Raw genomic sequence first — 21,073 nt, forward strand, 5'->3', positions numbered from 1 at the left:
AGGCACCAACACCTCCATCCTGAGGCTCTGAAGATCTGCATTATGGAGTCCCTAAGGGGTCACCCAGACTCTGCACCCACACACCCAGGGACAAGGTGCATATCCCTGACAGGGCAGCCCGTATTCTGTGGGAAGGTTTTGCTGGAAGTCAGTCTAAGGATGCCCTCTCTGTGTTCCACCCCCTGGGACTCAGCTTACCTACTGCCTCTTGCCACCAGTTTCTATGCCTCTGGCCCACTCCTCCTCCAGGAAGCCTTCCCAGGTGGCGCACCTCCAACAGATTCCCTTCCCAGGCAAGGACTCTACTCTAGGTCTCCTCCAAGCCCTGGAGTGGTCCTGAGCAAGGTCCCTAACTCCCCAGGGCCCAGATCTCTGGGGTTTATTCTTCCCTCTCCACTCTCCCTCCCAGTCCTCAGCTTGGCCGCAGCTGGAGTCTGGGCTCCAGCCATCAAGGCCTGCTAGTCTGCGTGGATACTCTTTGCACGTGGCAATGCCATGGTGGGTTGTCCATGTCTGTGGCATCCTTCTAGTCCCCACCCTTGGGAGCCCCTCAGGGTAGGGACTCAACCAGTGGAGCTGCCCTGGTCACTGCTGTGCCCAGGGTCTATGTCTGCTGAGTGTGCCCAAGTGCCAGGCCGGTCCAGCCTACCTGATCCAGCCACTGCTCATCCCTCTGCTCGTGGACACCTTAGGTCCCCCCCTCCCTCTCACCCGGGGACTCAGGGGTCATGCCTGTCCCCAAGCCTGTACTACAGTGAGGCATACTTAGAAAAGTGGTCTCCTCTGCTAGGAACTCAGGGGTGGGGGTGTGAATGACACCCCCTTGGGGGAGGGGAAGAGGCTGCCTTGCCCCACCCCCCAGCCCTGTGCTCCGATGGGTGAGAAGGCACTGAACCCTGCCTCAGAGCCCCAGCTACAGCCAGACCATCTATCCTCAGTGCTTCTGAGGCCTTTAAAAAACTGGGGCAGCTTCCAGTAGGAGGCAGCACCAGTTAGGCCCACCCTAGGATGGAGAGCTTGGGAGAGCATCAAGGGCCAGAAGGGCCTCCCAAGGAAAGGCCCAGATGCCCCATCTCCTGCAGGGACACCTCAGCACTTCACAGATATGGCCTCATTTCAGCCTCACACTCCTAGCTCTATGACAGGACTTGTCATCTCCACTTCACAGGTGAGGAAGTCAAGTCAGAGAAGTGACCTGACTTGTCTGAGGTCACACAGCCAGTGACTGGCAGAGCAGGGACCAGAGTCTCTTCAGCCACCTCAAGCTGAGCCTTCGGGCCCAAGAATCCGGAGTTCGCACTCTGACCAGCCAGCCGTGGGCCACAGGGTCCTCAGCCTGGCCCTTACCAGCTGTGTCACCTTGGGTGGTCACCTAACCATCTGGGCTTCCACATTCTCCTCTATGAAATGGAACAAATAATACCTCCCTACTAGTGCTGGGAAAGCAAGGAGCTGGGGAGCGGGGCAGCTCTCTCCACACACCAGGTCTTTCAGGTCCATTCTTTCTCTGCCTCGGCGAGGCTGTTTATCGACATCCGTCTCCCTGCTCGACAGGGAGCCCCCTGACGGTAGCACCAGGCTCAGCCCTGGGTGGTACAGCCACCACCCCCCGCCCCACTTCCCCAGCCCAGCCCTGCCAGGCCCAGCAGTGAGGGTCATGGGCAGGGAGGCCTCCTAGGGGAGGCAGGGCTGGTGCTGGGCCTCATGGCCCGGGGCTGGGGTAACTCATGCAGGGAGGCTGACGCTGCAACAGCCGCCTTTCCCAGCCTCCTCCCTGCTTGAAAGCCCAGTGGGTTGTCACTCAGCTGTCAGGTAGAGGTATGGAAAACAAGGCCATCTCCTTGTGACTGCATCCAGCGCCCCTTCCGCACGTGCCCAGACACGGGTGTGAGTGTGAGTGGGGGTGGGGCTGGGGGCCAGGGCAAGCGGGAGGCAGGCAATGCAGCTGTCAACCAGGTCAGGAGGCCCACCTGTTCTGGGCGGGACAGCCCGGGCGGCCCAGCCTCCCCCAGAGCCTCTCACCCCTCGACAGCCCCATCTGCAGACCCTCGCTGCATGGGGCACTGAAGGGGGAGGGGGATATGGGGCCAAAGGGATACAGCAGGAAGACAGAGGGGGGCCTCTCCTACAAGTATAATTGGGACATCATGACCCAAAGCCCGAGACTCCTATATACACGGCGTGAGGGCAGAGATACGTGTACACAGAGAGAAGCTGTAAAGGCCAGACACCCCGCAAAGAGAAAAAAAATGCAGCCAAGTCACCCGGCTGAGAACCAGGTCCTTCAGTCCAGAGACCTGAAGCAGTGGAGAGAGATACACACAATACAGCACGGGGAGGAGGACAAAACCCCAGTCCTCACTGGAGCCCAGGAGAGTGGAACAATCAGAGTCCAGCTCCAGAGAGACACACAAAGGCATAGAGACAGCCTGTGGAAGCCTCCCCCTCCCCCGCAGGGGAACACACCACCGAGCCAGGAATGGGGACACCACCACTGCCACCCCAGCATGACACCACCCACGCCCAGCGAGCCCAGTGGCAGGGTTAGGATGGCAAAGGGGGGGGTGGCGCAAAATTGACTACCTCCTACCCCCCCAGCACATACATTCATCTGGGGATTGCCTCAGGCCTGAGATGGAGGCTGGAAAAAACCTCTCCCTGAGCCTATGGGCCCAGGATACCTACCCCTGGTGACAGCCTCTGCCTCCACGCAGACCTATATCGCATGCTTAGTGCCACTAGGCCTTGCCAAGGCTGGGTCTCAGGGTGCAGTCCTCCCACTCCCGCTGAGCTGGCCAGCCCTTCTGCCATCCCAAGTTTGCATTCTGCTGGCACCAAACCTCAGCGTCCTGCCAGCCACACCACCCCTGCCAGGGCTCCTCACAAACCTTCAATCTCCCTGCCCCCGTCACTGGTCACTGAGCCCCCAGCCCCACGGCCAGGCGGCTGGTGTGCCAGGCGGCTGGTGTGCCGGATCCAAGTTTCCGGCCCTGAGCCCCAGCATCTGCCGGTGCCTCCCCCAGTCCAGGGTCACCTGAGCTCTAGGCCTTGGCCCTGGTCCCTCACTGCCCCTCCCCCTCCCCGTACCTGGGCCTCCCCGGGCTCAGCAGGGTCAGCGCTGCTGCTCCCCCCGGCGGGCTCCCCGGAGGCGGCGGCTGGGCCCAGATCGCGCATGTCTTCCAGCGCGATGGTGAACTGGGCCAGCGTCTTCACCATCTGTAGCATACGGCCGGCCTGCCGCAGGGGCAGGGGCGCCGGGGCGGCGGGGGTCTACGGGCCCCCTCCCTCCCACCGACGCTCCCTCCGGGGGCTCAGCCGGGCCGCAGCGGCGGTCGCGCGGTGTCAGTTCCAGCGTCGATCTGATGGCGGCGGCCGGGCCCGCGGCGGCGCTGTTGCCTCCTCCGCTCGAGTGCGCCCGGCGAGCCCCGCGCGCGGCGCCGCTGGCGGCGCGGAGGAGGGGGGGAGTCGCCCGCTCCCGGGCCACCCCCGCCTTCACGCGGCCCCATCTCCCGCAACACGCAAAAGGCGACCGACCTCGACCCCGCCGCTCCGCCACACAGCGGTGTCAGCTCTTGGACCCACCTCCCTCTGAGGACACGAGTCCGCGCAGATCCGTGGACAAAGGCGAGTACACTCGAAAACACGCACTTTTTGTCCACACCTGTACGCACGGAGGCACACGCAGTGGCATGCAAATACCTACACAGAACAGGCCCACATACATGGATACCTGCCCTCGGTGCTCGATTAGGAAACACGCCTGGGTCAGAGCCAAGGTCACACACAACAATATAGTTCCATACAGACCTGAACCCTTACACACAAGAAACCGACCCAGGGCTGCACACAGCGGCATGTGCTTCCGTGTTCACACAACTATAACCAGGCAAAAATAGGCACACAAATTTAGGGATGTGCACACATACACATCCCTGGGAATTGCTGCTGTCCTCCCGTCCAGGGGCAGAGCACTCGGACCATGGAGGGGGGCCTACCAGGGAAAGGGGCCCACCATGAGTCATCCCTACTCCCACCCCAACCAGCTGACCTGTGTCCTGTGCTTGAGACAGTCCCAGAGGGTTCAAGTCCTATCCCTCTCCACCCCATCCCACTACCCCCCGCCACGTGGAGGGGCTCAGGCATTTACACCCCCCGCCCCACACCACCACCAAACTGTGCTCCAGGATGTCTCCCGGCAGGGTCCTCAGGACCTGTTCCTCAAATCCCAGGTGATGCCCGAACCTATTCCAGACTCACTTAATCATGAAGGGGGCAGGGTGAGCTTAGTTTTGCACCAGCTTCTACCCTCACCAAGGGACTCTGATGCACCCTGAAGCTGACCCGGGAACTCATACTCCCCTAGTGTACTGAGGGCTCCCACACTCACCAAACCCCCAACTGACACCCTCCCCCAAACCTGCTTCCCCCAGGGTTTTCTGTGCAGTGGAGACCTTCCGAACTCATCAACAAGCCAGTCCCAGCTCCACCTTGCTTGATATCCCCCTCCCCTGCCACTTCTGTTCTAACTCCTAGAAACAGACCAGGCTCTCTCCTGCCCCAGGTCCTTGGCCCATGTCTTTTCCCTCTCCTACAAGTGTTTTTTCTTTTTCTTTAAGACTAATCTTAGTGCAAATGTCACCTCAGGGAAGCCCTCCCTGATCCTCAGATTAGGTCAGGTGCACCTGCTCATGCTTTCAAAGAGCCTCAGTTTTTCTTAACCAGGTATCATAGTTTGTAATTATACATCTGAGCAATTGCTAGATTGATGCTCATCTCTTCCCAGGGGACAGTAGGTTCCCTGAGGGCAGGGTCCACGTCCCTTTTGCAAACCATAGGACTCTGCACATAGATGCCGGCTAATGACAATAACTCCAATAACTCTTCCTCCTCCCTTCTCCCCACACACCAAGCAGTCACCACCGAAAGGCAAACCAGCCCATGCAGGTCCCTGCTCATGAAACTTCCCTGGCATCCCATGACACAGGATCAGCCCTTCCTACTGGCCCTTGCAGCCTCTTATCCTGTTCTGCCCCACTGCCCACCCCATCCCCCTGTTCAGCCCTCAACCAAGGTGAGTCCACACCCCACACCCCTGGCCAGCACTGGCATCTTCAGAGAGTCCCAAATAACCAACACTAAAATTTTAACTCCCCAACAGACAATCTGCAAGTAGCCAACAATGAAAACAGGCACAGGGAATTCCAAGAGAGTAGCAAGAGAAAACCGGTGTGACCTGCACCTGGCAGGGGCTCCCAGAGCAGTGAGCACTACACAGACGGGGGTGGGGGGAGGGGGGGATGCTCCCAGAGCCTGCATTGGGGGGCGGAGCCCGACACCAGACGGGTGCTCCCTAAGTTTGTGCCGCATAATGAGAGAACAATTGGTGAACCCACTGGTCTCTCCTGGGTCACATGAGGGCCCCGCCCAGAGTAACTCTAGAGCCAGTCTGCTGACAAAGAATGAATGCAGGCAAGAGTGTGTATTCTGCGCGAACTTGCTTCCTGGTCCCTCTATAGCAGTGGTTCTCAAAGTGTGTCCCTGTGGAACTCGTGAGAACCGTGTTAGAAACGTGCATTCTCAGCTTCCCTGACACCACCCTACTGGGATGGAGCCCAGCAATCTGTGTACGGGCAGCACAGAGCCTTCAAGGCCAAGAGCCTGCCTGGCCACCACATCCCCAAAGCGGGTACTTGCCCAGCCCCTTCTGCCCCACAGATGCGGAAGTGAGGGTCTTCCAGGAGGGCCCCAAGCCCTCTTCTGCCTCTGATTTGTACCGAGGAATCCAGTGAGACCCCCACCTCTCACCCTCCGAATGGGATGGATTGTGGACTTCCCTGGGGGTGGGACCTGCTCCTCTTCCTCCTCCTCTTGGGCTCATCACATTAGCAGAGGGTTTGGAACAGCCAGACCAGTTGACTGAGTAATGATATGAGCAAGGAGGATGGACACCAGTCCAAATGGCCAGGTCCCAAAGATAATCCCACACTAGCACAAGGGCCTGTGGTCTGAAGGCCTCACCCCAGGCCCATCGCTTGATACTACAGCTACTTAACCCACATTTGGCTTTCTCTCAGAACACCTCCTCCCCTATCTGACCCTCTCTCCAGCTATATGACCTGGGCCTTATTTCCTCTAAATTGTTGGGAGGCAGTGCACAGCTTGGGCTTGTTAGTGAGGTACACTCATTCCCTCACTCACTCCAGCGGGACCAGGCCCTGCAGAGATGAATCCATTCTGGCCAGCACCCAGGAGCTCCCAGACAACACATAGGGTTCAGCAGAGGGAGTCGCCTCTGCCTGGGGGACTGGAGGGGAGGGGTATCCAGGGAGGGCTTCCTGGAGGAGGCAGGGTTTGAACAAGGTCCCAAGGTCAGGAGATTCAGAGGCATGTGGGTGCCCAGAAGGCAGAGTTCACCAGAGGCCCCTGCCCTGGAGAAAGGGGCGGGGCCTGGTGCTGAAGGCTTTGCTTGCTGCCGCTGCTTCATTAATGATAGCTAATTAGATCCAAGCCCATTGCCGTGGCAACACAGGGGCTGGTCAGAGTAGGGAAATGAAAGGAAGCTGAGAGAAGGAACAGGAATGCACAGCTGCTGAATCAGGGTGTCCAGGGGTCACCCCCACAACACCACAGGTATCAGAGCCCCTCAGGGGGAGGTCAGCTGGCGTGGAGGCTGGAGACACCCCTGGGCAGGTCTGGTTCTGTTGTTGTTCCTCTGAGCTCCCATTTCAGACACTGATTTCTTTTCCTTTTGGGTATCGGCAGTTGTTTCAAGTGAATCTGGCTCAGAATAGTTTTTGTAAGTGTATAAGGTAGTTGGTAAAGGCCCATCGAGCCCTCCTCTTCATACCCCAAACCCCACCACACCCCATGTACCTCCCTCCTCACCAAACAGCTCCCCTCCCCCTCCTCAGTCAGGGAAAGGCAAGAGGCAGGGATAGGAAAGGGCTCTGCTCCGCAAGGCCACCACCCCACTCCAGGAGCCAGCTGGGCACCCCCTGCCAGCCCTGGGGAACACCAATCCTCCTGACCCCCACCTAGTCAGCTGACAACTTCCCCATCTCTGAGGGAAGCCTAACAACTTGCTTGCCTACCTCTAGACTCACTCCCACCCTGAGCCCCACCAAGACCACCTGCAAGACCTCTTGCCCACTTGGGGCCACTTGTGCTGGACCAGCTGGGGGACCAGTGATGAAAAAGGACATATGGATGGACAAATGGATGGCTAATGAGTAATGGCTGAATAAATGAAAGGGTGGATTGATGATGGATGAATAAATAAACGGATGGAAGAACAGAATGATGAATCAATGACAAATGAACATAAATGGATACACAGACACATGGTCCAATGGGTGAGAAGTTAATTGAGTTTTTATTTTATTCATTTGTTGATTAGCTTAACAAATATTTATTGAGTACCTTCCAGGTACCAAGCACTGTGCCGGGGACTTAAAGGTAAGAAAAGAAGTCTGTGCCCTGCTGGGCACCACAGTCTATGTGGGAAGACAAGAGTTGAAAAAGAAATAAGTACAATGCAGGTTCAGGGGCAGCAGGTCTCATCAGGCTCCTGCAGGATGGGGAGGGGTCTCCAGCCTTTCACAAGTGCACAGCTCTAACATATTTGCCAGAAGAGTGTCTGGGCCCCAAAGCTGCCCAAATCAGAACACTGGGAACGCCATAATCTTAGAATCCTCACCATCACTAATGCAAATTGAACACTTTTCAGGTGTGAAAGCACCCCACCATTGCTTTCCAAGCCCTGGCTCCTTTAATCCCCACAGGAGCCCTACGTCAAGGGCTTTGATATTGTTATTCCCCCATTTTACAAACAAGGAAACTGAGGCTCAGGGAGTCACCTAATTGGTAAGGGGTGGAGCCCAGGTGGCTGCCTCCAGGTCCCATGCTCTTAAAACCACCACCTGCCCTGGAGAGAGCCCCTCTCCACCTCCCCTCAGGCTCCCCTGCCTCCCTGGCGCCCTGGTTGCCAGAATTGCTTCTCCAGCCTCATCTGTACTGAGACAGTGAGGCAAACATGTTCTCCTGACCCAGGACGGATTTGGTAGAACACAAAATGCTGTCCACAGGCAATGCTGGGATCACGGAGGATCCTCTTCCCTGGGAACTGAGCCCTGGCTAACGGCCCAGATGGCCTGTCTGGGCTCCTGACCTCACCAGTGTCCACGGGCATTAAGTTAGTACTGGATGTTCCCAACCTAACGTGCTATCCATTTTGCTGATGGCTGCTGCCCTCCTCAGGTCCTCAGGTTCATCAGTGAAATGAAAGTTCCGACAGAGGGACTTCTGGGTATAGCAATGAAAAGGGCAGGCTGTGAGCCAGACAGCTTGGGCTCAAGTCCTGGCTCTACCACTTACTGGTGATGTGACCTTGAGCAAGACACTTCCCCTCTTGGGGCCTCAGTCTCTCCATCTGCTCTTGTCTGAGACCCCTTCCCTCTTCTTCCCATCATCCATCCCTTCCCACGTCATGGCCTGTCCCTTACAGACCCTCCCTTCTAGGAGGCGGGGCCTTCTCAAGGCTCCATAGAGTTCCCAGGCCTCAGGCAGCTGCAAGGACAGTGTCCAAGCCACAGGACTCCCTTGGGACTGGCTGCTCCGGGTGGGCCCCAGAATTCTGGGGAATGTGCTTTGAGAACGGGAAGGAGAGATCAAGGGCTTAAGGAGCCTCAGGTCCTTCCTGCCACAGGGCCACTGCCCTACTTAGGTTGGACCGTGTGCACCTGGAGGTGGGACTATGAGAGACACGACGCGTGTCCCAACTGTTCGGATTCATCCACGTGTCTGTGTATGCCCTTGTCAGTGGTCTTCTGTGGCCATGTGACTACACAGCCCCTCTGTGGGTGATGGTCTACGTGGTTCTGTGGCAGAGGTGGAAAGTGAAGGGGCCACTTCAATAAAAACCAAAACCAGCTATAGCTGAGCATTCACCAGGTGCCAGGCATGGGTGAAGTACTTTACATCACTGTCTCAATTATCCTCACGAGCACCCCAGGAAGGTGTGGTAGACTGCATTTTTAGGTAGCTACCACAATATTTTCCATGCCACATGGTCTTCTTACAATGTGGTGTTGACACTCTTCCTACAGAGTGATGAGGTTTATGTTCCCTCTCCTGGAAACTGGGTGGACCTTTGTGACTACCTTGACCAACAGAGTACAGCAGAAGGGATACTGTGTGACATCCAAAGCTAGGCCATACACATGCCACGTACCTTCACCTTGCTCTCTTGGGTCACTCATTCTTAAAGCCCAGCGCCATGTTGTGAGGAAGCTCAGGCCACACGCAGAGGCCATGTGTAGGGTACTCCAGCCAACAGCCCAGATGAGGTTCTACTCAAATGCCAGCAGAAACTGCCAGATTTGTGAGTGGGCACGCCTTCAAGATGAGTCCAGCCCAGCTACTATCTGATTGCAATTGCACGAAAGACTCTGAGTAAGAACCACCTAGCTGAGAAAGCAGGCCCAGAGAAGTGAAGAAGCCACAGTTATGTAGCCAGTAAGTGGCAGAGCTGGGATAAGAACCCAGGGTCTTTAATGTCCTGATGGGATGAATGAGGCAAGAGGATGCTTTCTGCACAGACCCAGATTTCATCTGTTGGCCCAGTGGAGTCCATCTGGGACCCCAACCTCTGTAGCACTAGAAAATCTCACCACCCTTCCAGAAACTATCTCTGATGGCTGAAAGGAGGATTGAGGGGGCAGCTCTCACTCCCTATGCTGGGGCTCAGGCCCAGCTTCTGGCAGCTCAACCATGCTGGCCACCTTTCAGCCCAGAAGAGACACCCTACCCACTGTACTCCTGACCCCCTCACCTCAGGGAATGACACACATTCCCTATACCCTTGGTGGGGACTTATTTTTACTGCCAGCTCATGTTTAGTGAGGTGCTGTTTCTTATGTATTATCTCATTTAATCCTCACACCAATCCTCTGAGTTATATATCACTATTATCGCCATTTTACAGATAAGGAATCAAAGGCTCTGAGAAGTGAACTAACTTGCCTGAAGTTATGAAGTCGGATGTGGCAAAGCTGGGATTTGACCCCAAGTAATCAGCATATCAGAGAAGTTGAGTGACTTCACCAGGGTCACAAAACACATAAATGAGGAGTTAAGCCAAGCCAGAGCACCTAGAATTAGATGGCAATGGGCTATATCCTCTTCTCTGGATGACTGGAAATAGAGATGAAAGTAGGCAAATAGGAGGAAGGTCTCTCTGTCTGTCTCCCCCACCCCCCGCCTCACCACTATAATGTTCATAAAAGCAGAGACCAGGTCTCTCCATGTTCACAACTGTGTGCCTGACATAACAGTAGGTGTACCATACATATCTGCTGATTGACTGACTTGCTCTGTGACTTTAGCCAAGTTGCTCCCCACTCTGGGATTCAGTTTCCCCTCTGTAAACAAATGAGGGAGGAGGGAAGGTGCAGGTGGACTCTAAATTCCCCACCAGGCTCCCTGAGCGAGGTGGGAAAGTGAGGTCATGCCCAGAGATGGGGAATGGACAGGTTGACCTTCCTCCCTGATTGCAGGCACCGGGATCCAGCCTTCTGGCCTAAGGGAGGAAGTTGGAGCTCCAGAAACTGCACTTCCTCTAGACACCCACAGGTGGCAACAGAGGCCCGCATGGCAGGGGCTGCGGTGCATGTGGTTTGAATTTAACTCCAGTCTTGTTTCATGTGGGTTTTTTCCCTCTCTTCTTCTCTGCCCTCCAAAAACCATGCACCCCCTCCTTAATTTCAAGAAGATACAGCTGGATCTTCCAGCCTGGGAAGGAAGAGTTTCTTAACATTACGGATAATGGCCAGAAGCAGGAGGCGGGGGTTAGGGGGTAGGTGGATAGACAGACCCCAACAGATGTGAAAAACAGCTCCTGAAGAGCTAGTAAACTCTGAATTTACTCATCTCCAGGGCCCAAGAGGTTGGGACTGTCATCCCCATTTTACAGGCAGAGTAACCAAAACCCAGATCTTCTGGGTCCCACATCTGAGTGGCGATGTGGGGTGGGGTGGCGGATGGGCAGGAATACCACTGGGAATCTGATGAAGCCTTAAAGTAGGATCTGCTAAATCTGGCAACCCTAGCTCCCAGGAAAAGCACCCACCCACCGCTGTGCGCACTGCTGCTCACAATAGTGGCCTGGCCCCTGGTCCCAGCCCTGGCTCAGAACTTGTGGATGAGGTCTGTTTCCAGAGCCCTCCCATACGGGCTCTAAAAATTACTTCCTTCAAAATGTCTAAACCTTGCTCAGCATAGAACACTGTACCGGGAATCGGACCCATATGGTCTGGGCCCAGCACCACCATCTTCCAGCTGTTTCAAACATCCCTTTCCCTCAGCCTTGGTTTTCTCACTTCAAAAGTGAGGGTGGGGCTTCCCTGGTGGCGCAGTGGTTGAGAATCTGCCTGCTAATGCAGGGGACACGGGTTCGAGCCCTGGTCTGGGAAGATCCCACATGCCGCGGAGCAACTAGGCCCATGAGCAACAACTACTGAGCCTGCGCGTCTGGAGCCTGTGCTCCACAACAAGAGAGGCCGCGATAGTGAGAGGCCCGCGCACCACGATGAAGAGTGGCCCCCACTTGCCGCAACTAGAGAAAGCCCTCGCACAGAAACGAAGACCCAACACAGCCAAAAATAAGTAAGTAAATAAATAAAAAAAAAAAAAAAAAAAGCGAGGGTGAACACCTACTGCACAGCAGGTGCTCTGCAAAGGAAGGCTCCCTTCCTTCACCTCCACCCACTCTCCAGCATGCAGGGAGGCTGGGGTGAGGGATCGTGGGAACGGAAATTATCCAGTGCCTGTTTCCAGCCCCTCCTGTTCCCTCCCTCCTTCCCTCGAACCCAGGCACAGTCGGGGGGGGGGTTCCATTTGTGTGTGTTGTTCGGGTGGGATGGGGTGTCCTGCCTCTAGAGCGGAAAATGATTCACTGGGCTGTGGGCCAGGCACCCTGGGAAAGGCCAGGCCAGCCTCAGGCCAGAGCCCTAGGGAGCCAGGAGGCAGGGAGGAGGGGGCAGGGCTTGCCTGAGCTGGAGATATAATCCTGGGGGCTCTCAAAGCTCCGCAGCCAGAAGAGGCCATCTTCCCCACGTACCACAGTGCCAGGAATTCTACTCAGACCAACAAAGGCCTACTAATCTGACCTCTGTTCTAAGCATGGATGCTGCTGGAACAAGGCAGAGGTGCTCCCTTCCCTTTGGAGCTCACAGACTTCAGTATGCATGCCTAGAACAGAGCCCACCAATAGTAAGTAAAATACATATTTGTGAATCAGTGGATGAATGAAGCAAGCATCAGTGTAATGAATGTGCACAGTAAGTTTAGAATGTCCATGTTCAATCCTCCCTTGAAGGAGGGAGCCAGAGAAGGGACTGTTCCTTCCCATTTTACATATGGGCACTGAGGCCCAGAGAGGAAAGTGTCTTCTGACTCCGAGGGTAGCAGGCAGTCAGCTGAGGCTAGAACCAGGCCCTTGGGGCTCTTGCTACCACAGCTTGTCCAAAGGGACCCAACCAGCTGGGAGGCATTACAGTCTCCACCTCCCTTGCCCCTACCCTATTCTAGGACCCAGGGGACACTCCCAGGAAGGGAGCAAGTTCCATCCATCAGTCACTCTGGCCCTAGAGTGAGCCCTGGTGACCCCTGCCCAACCCAGAGCCCAGGGAAGCCCCTTCCATCACACCAGACAAGTGTAGGGTGGTTGAGATGTGCAGGGAGAGTGACCATGCCCCGCTCAACGATCCCTCCATCCCAGCCTCGAGGGGGCTGTCACTGGGCTGGGGCCATGCTGGCAGAAGTGGTCTCTGCCTTGGCTGACAAGAGGCAGCCTCGGCTTCTAAGCCTTGCTGCACTGTATCAGCAACTAGTGACCAGCCGTAATGCCTGGGCACTGTGTGTGTGTGTGTGTGTGTGTGTGTGTGTGTTGGGGGGTGTGGTACACAACAAGATTCATAGCTAAAGGTCAGCCTGAGCCAGATCTAGGTTCCACTCTCGCAAGGCATCAGGACTAGGACCACCACTTCCAGGAAGCTGCCCTTACAGCCCAGATCTGCCAACTCCCCTCCTTTTCTGAGCAACCTGGGCTTCTGGAATTGCAGCCTTGAAACCTCAGACTTTCTCTAGGCTTACTATCGTAATATTGACAATAAGGGGCACCACTCAGAACTTCACACTTTACAAGATGCCTGCAGGGCCTAATTTCATCCGATCCTCACAGCAACTCAGTGGGGAACCAAGGCTCAGTGAGGAGCCATAACTTGCTCAGGTTCTCAAGACTAGGAGGTGGTGGGGCTGGGGCTCAAACCACGCCCCCTCTTCCACTGACCTGCTGTGGGACTCTGGGTAAATCACTTAAGCTCGCTGTGCCTGCAAACAGGAAGAGAGCAATGGCATACACATAGGAGTTGATCTCTCTTGAGGAGTTCCTATGTGCTGCTTACAGGTATTTATTTTAACCTCGAGATAAGCCTCCTGGATGGGCCCTATTATTACCCTGCTTTACACAACAGGACTATGGGCACATAGGAGTTAAGGGCCTGGCTCAAGGTCTCACAGCAGACAGGATTTGTGCACCCAGCGGGCCAAGGAGTCAGAATATCCACATCTATTCCACAGTGCAGGAGATGGGACCCCTTCCAGCCCAAGGCAGTAACCCAGATAGCAGCCCAGGCCCCCAGCACAAGGAGGACACTCATACTGCCTTCTTCACAACAGTGGGAACTGTCCACAGGGTGAAGTGAATCATGCACTTATGCAGCTCTTTCAAATGCCATGGAGAAACGTTCAGTGTAATATTAAATGAAAGAAGCAAGGAGTATACATACCACACCATCTCAGATCATGAAATACATATATGTATATGCAAAGAGAAAAGCCTGCACTGATGGCTGCCCTCACCTCTGGGAAGCCCACATCTGTGCCTCAGTTTCTTCATCTAAATAATAGAGAATATAAAGGGCTTACTTAGCACAGTGCCTGGAACAAAGATCTCTCAATAAATATTGGCTGTTATGAATAACCAGAGAACCTTAGAAGGCAGGTCATCTCGGAGGTAATCTAGACCAGCCCTCTCCCAGGGCAGGCATCCCTTGGCAGCCCTTTCTTGCATACCCCCAGGACCAAGGAGCTCACCCCTTACAATGGTACGCTGGTAGCTCCTTCTATTATGGGCAGGTCTGCTTGGGAGAAAGCCCAAGCTGGGCTGGGCCCCTCAGTCCCTGGGTGGCCTTAGCATTGGATGGTGGTGACCTTGGGAAGGATCATCCATCTCCCATTCTAAATCCTCTGTCTTAGACCTTCCTATGGGGCAACTCTCCAGGTGCAAGGTTGGGAGGGGCTTTCTGGGTGGCTCTCTTGTCCCCAGCCGAGGAGACCACCTCTGTCCCTCCCACTGTCTCTGGGATAACTGAGAAGCATTTGCTGCAACACTTTGTGCCTTTTCCATTTTCTCCTTTGGAAAACAAAGAGAAGCCAGCTGGGTCTGACCTCCTCCCTGCCCCACCCCCAACCCCTCCATCCCCCAGGGGAGGGAGGCCCTCTCTGCCTCCTCCCTGGACTAGTGGAGAACCCCAAGAGGAGGGGCCCTGTGAGCTGGCTGTTGCCATGGCAATGGCAGCCCTGGAATTTGACCACTGGGGCCCAGGAGTGGGGGGTGGGGAGTTGGTACACGCCATGCTGGGGGCAGGGAGGAGGGTCCAGAAGCCCAGGAAAGCCAAAAAGGGCAAAGGCAGAGCAGGGGTCCGGCTCCTTCCATGGCCTCAGTTTCCTCATCTGTAAAGGGGAAGAGGCTTGGACCTCAAGATCTCTCCAGCTCTAATCTAAACTGGAATCTGGGCGAGGGCTAGGGGTGGGGGAAGTAACCAGAGCAAGGTCAGTTGCCCTTTTGATGGACAGAGACCCCAGGGGACAGAGACTCATCCCAGGTTACACAGCAAGTCCAGAGCAGTACCAAGACTAGACCCGGGGTGGGGGGGGGGTGGTCTGTCCACTGTGGCTTCCCTATTTCTCCACTGGAGAGGATGCGGATGCCTGCTTCATGTCTGGTGGAAGAGGCCCTCCAGGAATGGCTATGGCTGGGCTGGGCCCACAGTCCTGAGACAACAATGTGCCTACCCCAACAATCCCCTGCATTCCTGGACCCCGCAGGCTGGCAGAGGGCCTGCTCCCCCCCAACCCCCCGCCTGCAGTGCCAGGCTGCAGTGGGTATTTTTAAATGGGGGCTCGCCCCTCTCCGCCTTCCCACTCCAGGAACACAGTGAATTCTGCTGCCAGCCCCCCTCCCTTTCAGCCAAGCCTGAGTAGGGGCTAGATCCACGGCCATCCTCTGTGTCCCTGCCTTCAGACAGCCCTCTCTTGCCGCCTCCTTCCTCACAGTCAACCCTGAGATCAGGGTGATCTCCAGGGCCCCTTCAGCCATGATACTTTAGACCCAGAGAGGGATGGGACTTGTCCAAAGTCACACAGCACAGATGAGGATTTGGGAATGCTATGCCACCAGCCTGTGCCCCATCTCCAACTGCCCATCAAGTTATACTGGTGCTGCCCCAAGGCTTCCTCACCTCTCTGCCATTGATCCTCAACAGCCACAGCCTTGCTCCCCCAGGGGGTCCTCACACCCACCTCAGAAAGATGCTCCCATTCTGACCAAGTCACTCCTGAGCTTAAAATGCCAGCCATCTGGGAGAAAAATAGAGTTGGAACCATAACTCACACTATACACCAGGATAAATTCCAACTGGATCAAAGATTTAAATGTAAAACAAAACAAGAAAACATAAAATACCAGAAGAAAGCATGGGAAAATTGCTTTATAAGCTTGGAGAGGGATAGGCCTTCCTAACCATGACTCCCAATCCAGAAGCCATAAAATAGAAACTTGATAAATTAGACCACATAAAAATAAAAACTTCTGCATGGCAAAAATACACTATAAACAAAGTCAAAAGTCAAGTGACAAGTCAGGAAAAAATATTTGCAATTCACAACCCAGACAAAGAAGTAACCTCCCTACTATTTTAAATGTTCTTAGAAATTGGTAAAACAAAAGGCCAACAACCCAACAGAAAAATGGGCAAAGGATGCAAACAGTTCACAGAAAAGAGAATCCAAATGTCTCTTGGACATGTGAAAAGATGCTCAGCCTTACTCATTATAAAATAAATGTAAATTAAATACACTGAGATACCATTTCACCCATCAGATTGGGAAAACACCCAAAGGTCTGACTTAGTGAGGCTGTGGGGAAGAGGTCTCTTTCTCAGGTGGTGGACCCCTGTGAAGAGCATCAAAATTAGAATCACACATACCCTCTGTCCCAGCAATTCCATTCCCAAGAAATTGCCCTAAACGTACACCAGCCCCCATACAAAATAACCTAAGAAAAAGCTCATTCACTGCAGCACTATTTGTAACAGCAAAAGACTGAAAATGACCGAAATATCTTTTAAAATGTGGTTAAATACAGTTCGGTAATCTGTGCAATGAGACACCATGCAGTACGAGAAGGAATATGGAAGCTCTCAGGACACTGAAAAGGCAGATCTGCAAGCGATACTCAGTAGAGAGCAGTGTGGACCGTGTGCCATCATCTGTGTGGAAAGTGAGGAAAGATGGTGCATTTGCTGGTGTTTGCACATAAAAGGATTCACAAGAACTAATAACCGAGTGTCCCGGGGTACGGCAGGGTGGCTACTGGCGGGAAGGAGACTTTTTACCTGTTCTGATTTTTCCTAACCATGTGAATAAATTATCTATTCAAAATTTTAAATATATAGACTGAATTTTTTAAAAACTTCACCTCACGGTCTGGCCTTTAAGCTTGCTCCAGGCTCACATCTCAGCTTTGAACAGCCTTTGCAGCCCTCATCCTCCTTCTCTCCCATCAAAGGCTTTGCCTCAGCCTCTTCCTCATGAACCGTCCCTTCTGTATGCTCCCTCCTGGGTGGGAACCCTCTGGGCTCCCCCAGCCACTGCTCATCTCTGTCCCAGCCCTTACCACCCCTGGGATCCCTATCTGTGTATGTGTCTGCACACTGCCCTGTGTTCCTGTCTATATACAGGACCAAGTCCCGAGGGGCTCTGGGTGAATGAAGACCGAATGGAAGAATGGGGGCTGCTCCGGAACCCTGAGTTTAAAGCCTTTGTTTCTGCTTTCTCTCTCCATTCTAACTGGTCTCCTCTTGGACAATTCCAGTCCCATCTGTGACCTCCTCCAAGACGCTCTCCCTGCCCACCCTGCAGTCACAGAAGGGCTCGGCACTCCAGCCCTTTCAGAGAATCGCTGAAGTCCTCCTTCACAGGCCACCTCCCCACCCACCCACTCCTTAGGTTGAGCGACCTCAGGGCTGGGCTTTGACTCAACCAGAGTTTGGACGTGAGTCCCCAGCCTGGATGAAGGCCCAGAGGCTAGAACTCGCTGGGCAACCCTGGCAATCCTGCTCCTCTCTGGGCCACAGATACCGTCTGTAAAGTGAGGTGGGCAACAAGCAGCTTTGCAGCAGGGTGAGGATTTCTGCCAGTGAGAATCCAGCAGAGCCCCAAGCCCACAGAATCCCACCCCACATCTGCGTATCCCCTTAGCTCTGTTCCTAGGGCAGTTGCCTGGTGGGGCGGGGAGAATTTTGAGCCTCCCCTGGGAAACTCAACTTATCCCTCCTCCCACAAAGATGACTCTCTAGGCTATTCTTGGTAATTCCATCCACTCTCTCCACCCCTGGGACCCCACCTCAGCCAGGCCAGGCCACCACCCTCCCTTCTCCTTCCAACTTGCTGTATGATTTCCCACTGATCCCCAGTGGTCAGTGGTCCAGCCCAGCTACCAGAGGCATTATCACGTTTGATTCTCACCAAAACCCTATAATAGGTGCCATCACAATTATCCCCATTTTACAGGTGCATAAACTGAGCCACAGAAGGACTAAGTACTTGCTCATGGTCACACAGCTAAGAGGAAGAGCAGGATTTGAACCTCAGCCACCTGGCTCCAATCTGTTCTAACCATTACACCAACACAGGAGGATACAGGATCAAGTGCAAGCACTCAGGCTGACCCCGACACCCTGGGTGACCTGGCCCTTGCTGACCCACCAGTATCAAATTTCCCTACCTGTATCATACTCTGGCTGCATCGTACTCTGGCCATGGTAGTTCCTCCAACCCATCACACTCTCTTACACCCTAGGCTTTGGCACGTTGCTGGTCTCTGCCAGGTGCACCCTCCACTATCTTTATGCTTGGCAACTTCCTACTCATCCCACTTTTTCTTTTTTTTTTTTAACATCTTTATTGGAGTATAATTGCTTTACAATGGTGTGTTAGTTTCTGCTTTATAACAAAGTGAATCAGCTATACATATACATATATTCCCATCATCCCATGTTTTTTGGTGGCCAAAGAAGTGGGAGCATAGGCTACATGGTGGGCCAGGTTATGCTAGTGCCCAGGGCAGGCAAAGCCTGGTTCCTGAGGCCTTGGACTTACCAGGCTCAGAGCTCAGGCTTTCTCCTGCCCACACCTGTTCACACTTCCTTTTACTCACTCTCAATTCTGGGGAAGTCTTCCTGATTCTAACCTAAATTACCTCACCCCAGAGGAGCCAGTGGGACTCCTGGACCTCTAGAGAATTTGCCTCCACCTGTCTCCCGGTGACTGAGTGAGCTGGGCCGGACAGCATGCCCGCTCTGGGAGCATGCCTGGCTACTAGCGCCTACCTTCCACAAAGGGCCTGCACTTTCCCGGGCAGCAGCACTTGGCAATCAGGGTCTTCCCACCATTCTGACAGGTCATCCTCCTAGTCACGTGGGGCCCAGCCCAGCTCTAGAGGCCCCTGGTGGGGACACTGCTTGCTCATAGGAGCCCCAAGGTAGGGTGCTCCATCAGCCTGGCTCCCTCTGGAGACCTGGTTCCCAACAGAGTTTGTCCCTGCCCAGGGAGGCTGGCTGGTCTGAACTTCTTTTTTTCTTTTTCTTTTTCGGCTGAACTTCTGAGCCTGCAGAGAAACTGAAGGGAGAGGCTTATCCAGCTCTAAACCCTCCACCAGAGCCCCTCTGCCCCAAACAGGAATTCTCTGCCTGAGTCTCAGGTGGCTCCATGGAAGTACATGGTGCGGAGATGTGGTCAAGGGGGCAGACACGCTCCCCCACCTTCACTTAAATCAACGAGGTTCCAAGTTGACCTAGTTTATAGCTCAATGTCAAGATTCCTCTACAAGAAAGGGTTCTACTATTTTTAAAAGCTTGGAAATTACTGCCCTGGGATCAAATCCAGACTTTCAGTGCTGGCCTTCCAGACTCCCCAGGAATAACCCAACTTCTTCAGAACCAGGGAGCTTTCATGGTACCCTAGACGCACCAGAGCTTTTCCATCATAGGCTTCTGCCTTCCTGATTCTTTCTGCCTGAAGGCCCTTGACCCCATTTCTGTCTGTCAGGGCCTTGCTCGTTCTTTAAGGCTCTAGCCGCTGCCCCACATTAGCTTCCCTCACCCTCCTTCTGATTCTTAGTTCTCAGATGGGGCTTCCTAGGGCAGGAACCCCTTCCTGTTTCTCCTATAGCCCATGTGCTCACCCTGCACGTACAGGCACTAGCGGATGGCAGTGGAATTGAATTTTATAGGTTACCCTGAGCTCTCCAAATGCATTACCAGGCTGATCTCAGAGTTAATTACCCAGGGCTAATTATAAAAGCTAGAGGCAGCTGTGCAGTCAGTTCAGTTATTCCACCAGCGACAATGAGCACCCCGGTCCTCAGACAAACTGCCAGGCTTTCCCCCTGGAAGTGAGGTCCCGCTCCAGGCAGAAGGTAGGCTGAGGCCCTCTCCCCAGTCACCTGGTTCTGGTGTCCGCTGCCCAGCCCAGCCCCATGTTGGACACTCGGGGGTTTCAGTGCAGGGGCGAACTGCTCTGTTCACATCTCCCCAGATGGATAACACCACTTATATCACTTGTTGACATCTGGCCGCCCATATCTACTACCACTTCATTGTCATTAAACCTTGCTCCAGGCCAAGTATGAGGGGTTCTCAGGCTAGGTCCTCACTTTTGATTATCTGCCCAGATGTTTTTGTCAGTATAGAAGTCTGCTGGGGAGTGTGTGTGTGTGTGTGTGTGCGCGCGTGCTTGTGCACGCCTACATGTTGTGGACCTCAGGCATTGCTCTTGTTGGGGTGGATGGGAGTCTACAGTCAACTTGCCCCACAGCATGGGAACTGTTGGTTTTGCTGTGTCCCTCCTCCAGTCTGCAGGCTCTGCCAGGGCTCCTGTGCATCTCCAGCTGGAGCTCAGAGACCAACACTGGGTGTTTCTTCCTCAGCACCCACGGCCCAGGTCTGGCCACACAGAAGGTGACCTGATGACTGAGGGGAGGGGGCCACAGTGCTGCCTGATAACCAAGAATTAAACTCGTGGAACAGGGCTCACGGCTAGGGGCCCAGAAGGAGACAGGGCAGGAGGCCGGGGGTGGGGGAGGCAGTCTGGGCTGGCTGTGGGTCCGGGCCTCTCTGGGCTCTTTGTCCAAATATGGAAGGTTTTTTTGTCTCCATTTGAGTCACGCCGGCCATGGCCCAAGAGATCTGCTTTCCAGATACTGCAGGCGGGACTGCGCCAGCACTGCCTGGCCTGCACCCCCACCCACAGCCCTCCTTTTCCTGCCTGTGGCTCAGCTCAGCACCCTTCCAACCTCCTGGGCCAGAGCTTTCTCCACCGGCCGAGAGCCCAGCACCTACCTCAGCGGTTCTCCAGCACCAAGAGAAAGGTCCCTGGGCCCACAACGGGAGGAAACATTCCCTCTGCCTGCTCATCACCTACTCTCACTCCCCAAGGGTACTTCCTATTCAACTGAGCCACTCAACTAATATTTACTGAGCAACTACTATGTGCTAGTTCCAGGGACTAGGACTGTGGACTGTGAATCCTGCGGGATCCCCATGTCCACTCTCTCCTCCTACGTGCCCACCTTGGTGATGGCACCACCCCTCACCCCGGCAGTCCTGAAATCCAGGAGCCTGAGTAACATTCATGGATTCTGGAACCAGACTGTCTGGACTTGGATTCCAACTCT

At 54.5% G+C, this 21,073-nt stretch overlaps 1 protein-coding gene across 2 annotated transcripts in view; it reads right to left on the bottom strand.

Moving 5' to 3' along the window:
- The window catches only part of ARHGEF17 (Rho guanine nucleotide exchange factor 17), a 56,798-nt gene that overhangs the window by 20,136 nt on the left and 15,589 nt on the right, over positions 1-21,073 (bottom strand). The window lies entirely within an intron of this gene.

Source organism: Balaenoptera musculus, chromosome 8, assembly GCF_009873245.2.
Source record: "Balaenoptera musculus isolate JJ_BM4_2016_0621 chromosome 8, mBalMus1.pri.v3, whole genome shotgun sequence".
Lineage (NCBI taxonomy): Eukaryota > Metazoa > Chordata > Mammalia > Artiodactyla > Balaenopteridae > Balaenoptera > Balaenoptera musculus.